The sequence below is a fragment of the Elephantulus edwardii genome, unplaced genomic scaffold (assembly GCF_000299155.1).
Source record: "Elephantulus edwardii isolate Elephantulus edwardi_28Jun2011 unplaced genomic scaffold, EleEdw1.0 scaffold00056, whole genome shotgun sequence".
NCBI classification, from domain to species: domain Eukaryota; kingdom Metazoa; phylum Chordata; class Mammalia; order Macroscelidea; family Macroscelididae; genus Elephantulus; species Elephantulus edwardii.
This window is the reverse complement of record NW_006399806.1, coordinates 3,133,951-3,145,694: the sequence shown is the minus strand read 5'-3', so window position 1 is coordinate 3,145,694 and position 11,744 is coordinate 3,133,951.

Here is an 11,744-nt window from a genome sequence, read left to right as displayed (position 1 = left end):
TGTGGTGCTGGAGAAGAGTATTGAGGGTACCATGGACTGCTAGGAAAACAAACAGATTCATCCTGGAAAGGGTTAAATCAGGTGGATCCCTGGAGGCAAGGATTCTGAGGCTCCATCTAACATACTTTGGACATGTTGTAAAGAGGAACTGGTCCTTGGAGAGGGACATCATACTTGGAAAGGTGGAGGGACAGTGCAGGAGGGAAAGGCCCTCTATGAGGTGGTTGATTCAGTGACTGGGGCAATTGGGATGGGTGTGTCAGAGACAATGTGATTGGCACAGGACAGAGCGGAGTTTAGGGCTGTTGTACATAGGGTCACTATGAGTCGCAAGTGACTCGATGACACATAACAACAACAACAACAACATCAATGGATTCTATCGGCCAGGATTTTATTCAGAATTTTTCCATCTATGATTATAAGAGATACTAGCTTATAATTTTCTATTTTGGTGGTGTCTTTACCTGGCTTTGGTATCAAGGATTTGCTTGCTTCACAGAATGGCTCTGGAAGAATTCCACCCGTTTCTATTTTCTGAAATAGTTTATGTGGAATAACCTAAGTGAAGTTTAAACTAAATGACAGTTAATCTCTGAATGTTTGATAAAATTCACTTGTAAAACCATTTGGTCCAGGGCTTTTTTATCTGGAAGTTGTTTTATTACCTTTCCAATGTCTTCTTCTGTAATGGGTTTGTTCAGTTCAATTTTGGTTTGTTTCAGTTTAGGTAGGTTTTGAATTTCTAAGTATTTGTCCATTTCCTTGAGTTTTTCACATTTCTTTGAGTATAGTTTTAATAATTTCCTGTTGTTGTTGTTCTTCTTCTTCTTCTTTCTCCGCTGCTGCTGCTGCTGCTGCTGCTGCTGCTGCTGCTGCTTCTCCTTCTTCTTCTAGCTGGTTCTTTTGTGACTTTGCTCATTTCATCTTTTATTTGGATTATTTGTGTCTTTTCCTTCCTTAGTTTTGCTGGTGGTTTGTCAATAGTATTGACCTTTTCAAAGAACCAACTCCTAGTTTTTTGATGGTTTCAACTGTTTTTCTGTTTTCTGTTTCTTTTATTTCTGCTTTAATGTTTATACTTTCAGTTTATTTAGAGGATATTGGTTTTTCTTGCAGTTATTTTTCAATTTGTTGGAGATGTTGGGTTACAGAGTCAATGGTCATTTTCCCCCGCTTTGATGTGTCTGCTTACTGCTATAAATTGACCTCTAGTGCCCTTTCATAACTAAGCAAGGTGTTGTTTAGCTTCCAAATATATGGTTTATTCTCCTTTATCCTCTGCTATTATTTCTAATTTTGTAATTTGTGGTCTCAGAAGATGCTTTGTATTATTTTTATGATTTTTAGTTTATTGATTCTTGCCTTGTGACCCTAAATGTGATCTATTCTTGAGAATGTTCCATGCACATTGGAGAAGATATACTGTGATTTTTGGGGGTGCATTAGTCTATAAATATCTATGAGTTTGAGGTGGTTTATTATGTGGTTTAATTCTACAACATGTTTATTGAGTTTCCTTCTGGTAGTTCTATCTTTTCTTGAGAGTTGTGTATTAAAGTCTCCAACTACTACAGTAGTGCTATTTCCTTTTTCAGTTTTGTTAATGTTTGTTTTATAAATTTTGCAGGTCTTTCATTTGGTGCATAGATATTTATTATTGTTATGCACTCTTGTTCTATTGACAATTTAAGCTTTATGTAGTGACTTTGCTTGTCCTTTGTGATTTTTTTTGCATTGAAATTTATTTTATCAGAGATTAATATCACTATTCCTGCTTTTTCCTGATTGCCATTTGCTTGATATAATTTTCCCTATCCTTTTATTTTTAGTCTTTATTTTTCAATTGTGTCTCTTGTAGACAGAATATTGATGAATAATGTTTTTTTTAATCCAATCCAGTACTCTTTTTCTCCTCAGTGGTGCATTTAAACCATTCACATTCAATGTGATTATTGAAAGGCAATGTTTAATTGATGCCATTTTGTTGCGTACTTTTTGGTGTTGTTACTAGTTACTTTGCTACATCCTGCTTTCTATGGCATATCTGTAAGAAGGACACCTCTGAGTCTTTCCTGCAACACTGGTCTTGTTTTTACAAACTCCCTTAGGTTCTGTTTTTCTGAGAATATCTTGATCTCTCCTTCATATTTATTTGATGGACAATTTTCCTGGGTAGAGTATTCTTTGTTGATAGTTGTGTTCTTTGAGTGTTCAATATATGTCACTCTACTGTCTTCTTGGTCACACGGCTTCTGTTGAGAAATTTTCACTTAATCTCATCTGCTCTCCCTTATAGATTACTCTTTGCTTCTCCCTTGCTGCCTTCAGAGTTCTCTCCTTATCTTTGGCTGAAAAATTTGACTATGATATGCCTTGGTGTTTTTCTTTTGGAGTCTACTCTATATGGTGTTTGCTCAGCTTCTTGAATTCTCTCATTCTTCATTATGCCTGGGAAGTTTTCCTCTAGTAATTCTTCCACATTTTTTAGTGCCTTTACTTGCTTTTTCTTGTTCTGGAATTCCAATGATGAGCATGTTATTTCTCTTGATGATGTTTCACACTATTCTTAGATTTTCTTCTTTTTCCTTCCTTTTTGATTCTGCTTTTTGCTGTAGCATATCAGTGGTGACAATTTCTATCTTATATTTCACTGGTTCTGTGTTGCATTTCTTCAACTCTGTTCATATGTCCCTCCATCATGCTGACAACATATGAGACATTAAAACTCATATTTTGGATCATTGTTCTTATTTTTCCAGAGCCTCCAGTGCCTCATTTGTTTTATCTGCATTGTTTTGGATATTTTTTTAAGCTCTTCCTGGGTTTTGTTTGCAGTGTCCTGTAATTGTTCATTTGTTTTTCACCCACTGAAAGTATTCAATCATTGTTCTTTTAAATTCTGTGGCAGAAAGTTACATCAGACCTTCTGGCTTCAGGAAATCCATCGATACTGTGTCACTTTTAGAAGATGACACATTGCTTTGTGCCTATGTATGTTGTGAAGTAGCCTACTTCTTACATGACATTTCTGTAGAAGAGTTTTTCATGTCTGGGGCAATAATAGGAGAGGAGGAGGCCGGCTACAATCAATTCACTCCCAGTGGCTAATAAACATTGCCCATTATGTCTCCCTGAAAACAATATAAAACCTCCTTATAACCAAGTTGCTCCAGACCCCTGGCCCACCTGGAAACCAGCCTATCCTGTTGAAACAATGCCTTTTTAAATAAGAGGCTGGATACAATCAATTTACTCCCAATAGGTTCTTAAGTCACTGCTTCAGAAAGAGTGGTGCAGTTACGTGGCCTTTTCAAGTTAGGATTCAATCTTATAGAGAAACTGCAATATTGCTCAAAGACCAGAAATTAAAGATAATCTTTTTTAAAATGACTCTTTACATTTTATTTTATGTAGACAGTTGTTGCATGGTCCAATCTATAAAACATCTTCATTAGTGATTAGAGAACTAAAAGAAGGTGTAAATAACACCATTTTAATTATATTCACAGATTATAACAGATTTGAGACTGTCTCACTGACACCACTCTTTACTGTGAAGTAATAACAGGAACACAGAATAGCTTAAAAACACTGGTAGACAATTAAGGTTGGAGAAAACATTTAAGATTTACAAAAAGAGCAATTCAACATCCAGGAGAGAATGAATAAAGCAAGAGAAAATAACAATGTCAGGCTTTTTATAGCATATAAAAGTATTAAAAACATAAACAAAACCTCAAACAATATCTAAAAGTGCCTTTCAGTATTTTCAGGTATACTACATATTTTAAAATTACAAATAAAAGCCCAAGTCTAGAACCATACTTTGAGATTTCTGGCAAGTCAGAGTACTAGAAAAACAGTAGCTTGGACCCTCTACAACTAAGACACCAGAAAATAAGGGCAATGAATAGGAATTGCAACCCCTAGTTTTAAAGGAAACCATAATGAAGTAGTTTAAGCACTAACTGAGGGAGGAAATAAATGAAAATATCAAATAAGGAGACAGATGGAGCAGTAAAGAGTAAACAAAACTGTAATGAAACATTTTGAACTTGTGAAGACATCTTTTTGGTCAGATAGGGATCTTTCTGATCAGGTAGGGAACCAAGGAGAGAAACAGTGTCCACAGCTGAGTCTAGCTGAATAAAAAGAGAAGTGTAATTTCTTCCTTGTTCCCCATACTCCCCGGGTATCAAGAGAGTGAGTATCCTTTTTCCTCACCATACTCCCAAAAAGTGACTGGCAGTGTTCCCCTGTCCAGTCCCAGCTCCACCTTGGACCTGGCTCCAGGAGCATTAACACATCTCAGTATTCAGAGACTCATTTTCTTCATCAAGTTGCCAGTGGAGTATGCTGCACCTGGGGGGAGGTGAGGTGCTGAGACTACAAACAGTCCCTAGACTGGTTGTCATTTGACTTGGCCCTTGCCTCTTACTAGATGTCTCTGGAATCCTCCACCCCATATACACCATGCCCACATTTGGAATAGGGCACCTTTTGAGCATGTCAGGGTTGGAAGACTGATTATCTCTAGTAGAATGTTCCTGTAGGCATAGTATCTGGAAGGAAGGAAGGAAGAAGGGAGTAAAATGCATACATGATAGTTTGTTGTTGTTATTGTTCTGTACCATGAAGCTGGAACCAACTCATGGCAAATACTCCAGTGGATTTTCAGAGATAGTAAATCACAGAGTAAAGATTATTCATCTTTCTTTCATGAAGCAATTGATGGATTCCAATAAAGTGCCTTTGGGTTGGTGGCACAGCTCCTCATGGGTGGAATGAAAGGCAATATATAATAAAGAAATTATCATAATATTTTTCTGGAAAGGAGAGACAGAGAGGTAGAGTGAGATTAATGGAAATCAGAATTTAACAGAGGAAATGGGAAAGACATGATTATGAATACCAAAATTAGTGTCAAAAAACAAAATGAGTATGAATGATTAAATGAAAGTTAATTTCTAGTTCTTCATTCACAACAAAAATATAAAAAATAAACAAATTCGTCTCAAGCAATAATAATACTATTTTAGTCACTGACAAATTGAAGATGATGGAAATAATTAAAGACTGAGACTATGAAAGCTCTCTACTGTTGCTGTTTTTATGGACCATCAAATTGGAACCAGCCCATAGTTGACCTTCCAGCAGATTCTCAGAGGCAGTAAATTACTCTGGAAGAGATTGCCCATCTATCTCCAGCAAATGACTATGGATTGGCAACCAGCTCTTTACCATTAGGTAACCAGAGTTCTCATAGAAGATTAGAAACATAATAAATGCTTTCCTAAACTTCCAAAGATTCTCAAAAGTGGACCAATTAATTGGCAGCATCAGGATGGATAGTAAAGAGACTGAGATTATTAACAACTTTAGTCCGCTTGGCTCCACAGTCAACACTCTTGGCATCAGCAGCCAGGAAATTAAAAGATGTATTGCGATGGGAAATTCTGCTGTTAGGGAACTCTCCAAAGTACTGAAGAGCGGTGGTGTCACTCTGGAGACTAAGGTGCATCTGCTACAGGCTGTGGTCTTTGTAATCACGTTTTATACATCAGGGAGTTGGACGATGCCTAGGGAGGATAGAAGGAGAATTAATGTCTTTGAACTGTGGTGCTGGAGAAGAGTATTGAATGCACCATGGACTTCTAAGAAAACAAGCAGATTTATCCTGGAGAGGGTTAAACCGGGCTACTCCTTGGAGGCAAGGATTCTGGCACTTCATCTGACATACTTTGGACATGTAAGGAGGGACCGGTCCTTGGAGAGGGACATTATGCTTGTGAGGGTGGAGGGACAACACAGGAGGGGAAGACCTCTATGAGGTTCATTGATTCAGTGACTGGGGTGATTGGGGTGGGTGTGTCAGATGCAGTGCGATTGGCATGGGATAGAGCAGGGTTTAGGGCTGTTGTATATAAAGTCTCTATGAGTCGCAAGTTACTCAACAGCACATAACAACAACAACAACAACAACAACTATATAAGAATTGGAGACAAGGATTCTGAAGCTCATCTGACATACTTTGGACATGTTGCAAGGAGCGACCAGTTCTTGAAGAGGGACATAATGCTTGGGAGGGTGGAGGGACAGCGCAAGAGGGGAAGATACTCAATGAGATGGATTGATTCAGTGATGGGGTAACAGGGATAGGTGTGTTAGGGACAATAAGGTTAACAACAGGATAGAGCAGGTTTCAGAGGTGTTGCACTTTAGGTCACTATGAGCCACAAGTTACTTGACAGGACATAACAACAACAAAAACAACTAAAGGTAACGAAAGAATTGAATCCTTTGAGTTGCAGTTCTGGAGAAGAATATTGGACATATCATTGACTGTGAAGAAAACAAGCAGGTGTTTCTTGAAGAGGGGAACCTCCAGTTTACTCCTTGGAGGAAAGGATTTTGAAGCTCTGCTTCACAAAATTTTTGGACATACTCCCTAGAAAGGCAAGTCCTTGGATAAAGACATCATGCTTAGAAGGAAGAGAAGAAGTACAAGAGAAAAATACCATGAATGAGATGGATTAACAGTGACTGCGGCAATAGTTATGATCCACAGAGTCAAACGCCTTCGCATAATCAATGAAACACAGATAGACATTCTTCTGGTATTTCCTGTTTTCAGCTAAGATCCATCTAACATCCGCTACAATATCCCTAGTACCACGACCCCTTCTAAACACAGCCTGGACTTCCGGCAATTTTCTGCTGATATGCTGACTCTGAGAAGAATGGGAATCCCAGAACATTTAATCGTCCTAATGTGAAACCTATACTTGGACCAAGAGGCAGTCGTAACACTGCATGGTTCAAAATTGGGAAGGGTGTACGTCAGGGATGTGTCCTATCTCCATATCATTTCAGGGTTTAGGGCTGTTGTACAGACTCGACAGCACATAACAATAACAACAACATGGCAATAGATTCAGGTTTGTTAATGCGCTGGTGATGTTGGTCCAAGATAAGATATGAAAATGAGTTGCACTGGGAAAATCTACTGTCATTGATCTCTCCATACTGCTGAAGAGCAATAATGTCATTCTCAAAAGAAACTAAGATGTCTCTGATCCAGGCCATGATCTTCTCAATCACTTGCTGTCCATCTGAGAGCTCACAATAAGTAAGGATGACAGAAGAAGAATAGGTGCCTTTGTTTTGTGGTGCTGAAGAAGAGTATTGAACATACCATGGACTGCTAAGAGAACAAACAGACCTGTCCTAGAAAGACTGAAACCAAGTTGTTCCTTGGAGGCAGTGAATTTGAAGTTCTATCAAACAAATTTTGAGCATGTTGCCAGGTGGGACCAGTTCTTGGAGAAGGATAACATGCTTGGAAGGGTGGAGGGGTGGTTCAGGAGAGGAGTGACTCAAAAACTGGGGTAAATAGAAGTAGGTGTGTTGGAGTCAGTGAGACCGGCTCAGAATAGAGCACGGTTACACATAACCCTAAATTACTCGATGGCACATAACAATATACTTAATCTTCACCTGTTGTTGTTCTGTACCATGGAGTCCAAACTGACCCATACCTCACCCTCTAATGGGCTTTTAGAGGCAGAAAATGACACAGGGGAGATTTCTCATCCTTCTCTCATGGAGTAACTGGTGAATTAGAACTTTGTGCCTTCAGGAATATAGCACATATTCTTACCACTAGCCCACCAAATCTTTTTTTATTGCGATTTGTGTAAGAGTTCCTATAGAAATTGGCTTTTCATTCACTCACTTAAAACAGGTTTATCCTCTCCCCTCTACATTCATTCAATCATTTATGTCCTGTTTCAATTTGTTAGTTGCATTATTTATAATATCACCCCTTTTAAAATTTACCTTCCCTTCATTTTTTCAAAGGCTGTCTTATTTTTATTTAGCAATTCTCTTCCTCTTCTCTCCACCTCTCTTTGCCCTCCGTGCCCCAAAATATCTTGATTTTTTTGTAACAACAATCTTACACTGTCCTTGTCCACCTGGGAGATCTTCAAACTATACAATTCGACAACAAAATGCTGCCTTATCAATGTGATTCAGTATATTCACAGTCAACAGCCATTCAGTTGTGTACCTAGTCTGTGAATAGAAACTAGCACTAAGTGGAAAAATGATGAGGGGGGAGGAAATGAGTCCTCTCTTCAAAAACTTTATCAATTACTTTGCTAGAGAACAATTGGGGATTATTCATTTTCAGGAGAAAGGGCAATAACAGAAGTAGAGACCAAAGCAGAAAGACTCACTCATAATCGTGGAGTCTTAACTGACCCATAGCTGACCTGCCAGTGGGTTTTTGAATGCTGTAAATCACATTGCAGGAGAGTGCTCATGTTTTTTCCTATGAAGCTGCTGAATCTGAACCAACAGTCAGTGCCATTAAGTTAACAACGCAGCTCCCTACAGACTACACCACCAGGATTCCCTGAAGAAGATGTAGCAAGACTTTTAAGTTAAGACTTAAAAAATATCCTACAAGGGAAAAAAAAATTGAGATGCATGAGTGTTAGAACATTGCAAAGATTTTACAGGCGTGTTTGGGAAGATAAAATATGCTCGCTATGAGTACAAAGACCAGCTTTTGCTGTGTTTTGTGGTTCTAAAGTAACCTAGAGAAAGACAAAAAACACTAACAGAAATTACATTGTGGGGCCCCTGGGAGCTAAAACAATGGAAAGGATACACAATGTGTTACCCTAATACTCACATTTAACTAAAATGTATACTATTATTACAGAAAACTCATTTCTCCAGTCACTAGCAACTGTGTTCCATTATACTTCCTTCTTTTTGATGTTTTTTAAATTTTATTTTTCTACTAGTTTATTTACAAAATTCAAATACAAATTTAAACAAAATTTTTCAATTTTCCCCACCCCCTCACCCATCGAATTGCACAACCCAACGATTAATCTACCCTTCCCCCTACACATCCATATCCCTCTGCTTCCAGCCTCTCCCACTCCTCCTGGATCCTTATACTCATTCTACAATAACGATTTTATACAATATTTATCCTGATGTGACTGAGTTCACTCAGCATAATGCTCTCCAGTTCCTCCCAAGTTAGGTAATAATTTACAAAGTGATTGCTCCTGTGTGCTGTACAGTATTCAATTCCTGCCACACAACTACAATCTATAACACAGAATCAAGTAAATACCTTATTTCCACTCAGACTGAGTTCCTAACTAAAAAAGGATGCATCTTTTTTTCCTTGGTGGTATTTATTTCTGTGATTTTCCCCCCCATAATATCCAAAGATCTTATTAGAGATCCTGATATTTTCTTCCTTATCTCATGACTAGCAACAAAAACACAAAGATCTGACAACCAAGGGGGAAAATAAGTTGAAAAGTGAAGCATTTTAAAGTAAATTAGAAGAGATTCCAGAGTTACTCTAGGGCATACTAATAATGCTAAATCTTGGAACAGCTGGACTATATTCCTTCCAGTGTTCCAGTAATTAACAGGAAGCCCAGAATACAGCTTCAGTACTTTCTGAAGCCAGCATGGCAGGTATTTCAAGAAAAGAATATGAAAGCAGGAAGCTTTCAAGAATATATAGACACTGAGAGGAAATAGCGACCCAGTTTTGTAGGTTATGTAAAATGAATTAACAGAAGATGAAGTTGGAAAGATTGTAACTATATTGTGGATGGCAGAGAAGGTCAGATTGAGGACTTAAAAGCTGAACATTTCTGAGAAGAGAAGCTAAAGAAGTATAGAATATTGGGAAATTTTATCTGGATGTTTGTAGGATGGCTGTTGTTTGAAAGGATTTGTCAGAGAAAAAAAGAATGAATGTGGCAATTATGTTAAAGAGGGTAGAATTTCTCGATGTCTAAATGAAAGGCAAACTAATAGGAACTTTCTGGAGTAGACAGAGCAAATCTGCTACAAGTCTTAATGGATTTGAAGCATATATTCATTAAACATTCCTCTAAGAAATAAATTGTGAATTATTAATTGAAAAACAATATTATAATATTGTTGCTAAGCACCATCACATCAAGTCTGACTCATAGTGAGCATACGAACAGCAGGTATAAACTCTCTTTTGTTCTGTTTTGTCCAACACACTTGAAGCCACTACCACAGACACTGCATCTCATTTTTTAAAATTTTTATTTTTTTTTTTGCATCTCATTTTAAGTCTTCCTTTCTTTCCTGATGGTCTACCTTTCCAAATATGATATTCCTCTCCAAAGAATAGCCTCTTCTGACAGCATGGCCAAAGCATATGATAAAAATCTTGGTCATCCTTGCCTCTAAGGAGCACTCTGTTTGCATTTTCGTAATCCATGCCAAAGAGTCATTCAGCACTCTTCTCCAACAACACAATTAAAAAACAACACTTGCTTTAAAAATGTAATTATTAAAAGGATTGCAGTTATGGTGTATGAAAAAACCAATTCTTCTCCTGTCATCTGTATTCATTATCCAGATCTCAGATGCAAAGCAGTTGATTGGAAAGAACATTATTAGGTTCAGCTGTACCTTAACATTATTGCTCTTTAGGACCTTGGAGAGGTTCCTGGCAGCTGCCCCTTGGATGCAAGAATTTTGGGCTCCATCTCATACACCTTGGGTATGTGGCCAGGAGAGACTAGTCTTTGGAGAGGGACATCATGCTTCAAAGGATGGAGGGATAGCACAGGATCAGATGGATTGACTCACTGACTGAAGCAATGGGATTAGGTCAGTTGGAGATGATGGGATTGGCTCAGGATAGCACAGGTTTCAGAGCTAATGTACATAGGATTGCTAGGAGTCACAGGTGATTCGATAACACATAACAACAACAACATGAAAGAACTATGTTTTGTTGTGGGTTTTTTTTATATGGAAGAACTACATGTATGATGAGAATCTTTTATAAACTCCACAGTGACTTTTATTGGTGTTTTAAATTTGCTGCCCAAATACAGAGATAAAGTCAGGTAAGTAATCAGAAAAATGTTTCTCAGTTAATTTGTAAATATATCCTCATATTATACAGTAAACAATTGCAAGCCATAAAGTTTTTCAAAGGAAGTTCAAATTCTTAAGTCTTCATTTTTTCCATTCAATGTGTTTACTAAAGTTTCACAATTACTGATCAAACTCAGTGAGAAACTTTACCAGCTCTTGGAATCCAGATATCTGTGGTCCACAGAGTTGAGGTAACTAACTTCCTTTGTCCTTCCATGTGCTTTTCAATCTTGAATTTTGAAAAACAGATTTTTCTAAAGTTACTATAAAGTAAAAAAAAAAAAAAAAGGCCAACAAGAATGTCTCTGTGCATTTAGAACAAGTGTAAAAATAAATAAAAGTACCAAAAAAAGTACCAAGACACTTATAACTGAAATTAGGTTTGTTGAAGGGTGATAATTTTTGAGACACTATCCCATTCTAGGTTATATTCCAGGTCGTAGAGCCCTGGTGTACAAGTTGCTGTATAGCAGTAACTTGTGGTTGCTGTGAGGCTGAACTCTGTGACACTGATGTGTGTCAAATGCGTTAATGGCTGGTTACCCAATGCGGACAGAGAGTGGGGTGGAGGTCCCCGGTTAAAACAAGCTTGGAAGGAGGAGTGGCATCCAATTCTGTAATAGCTTGCCTCCAGAAACCCTATGAATCTGGAGAGAGGATGAAAGGCACCCATGCTTCTAGGACTCTCCTTCATAGGGTCGCTATGAGTCACCTGCGACTAGATGGCACTTAACAACAACAACAACAATATCCTATTCCAAAGAAAGGTGGT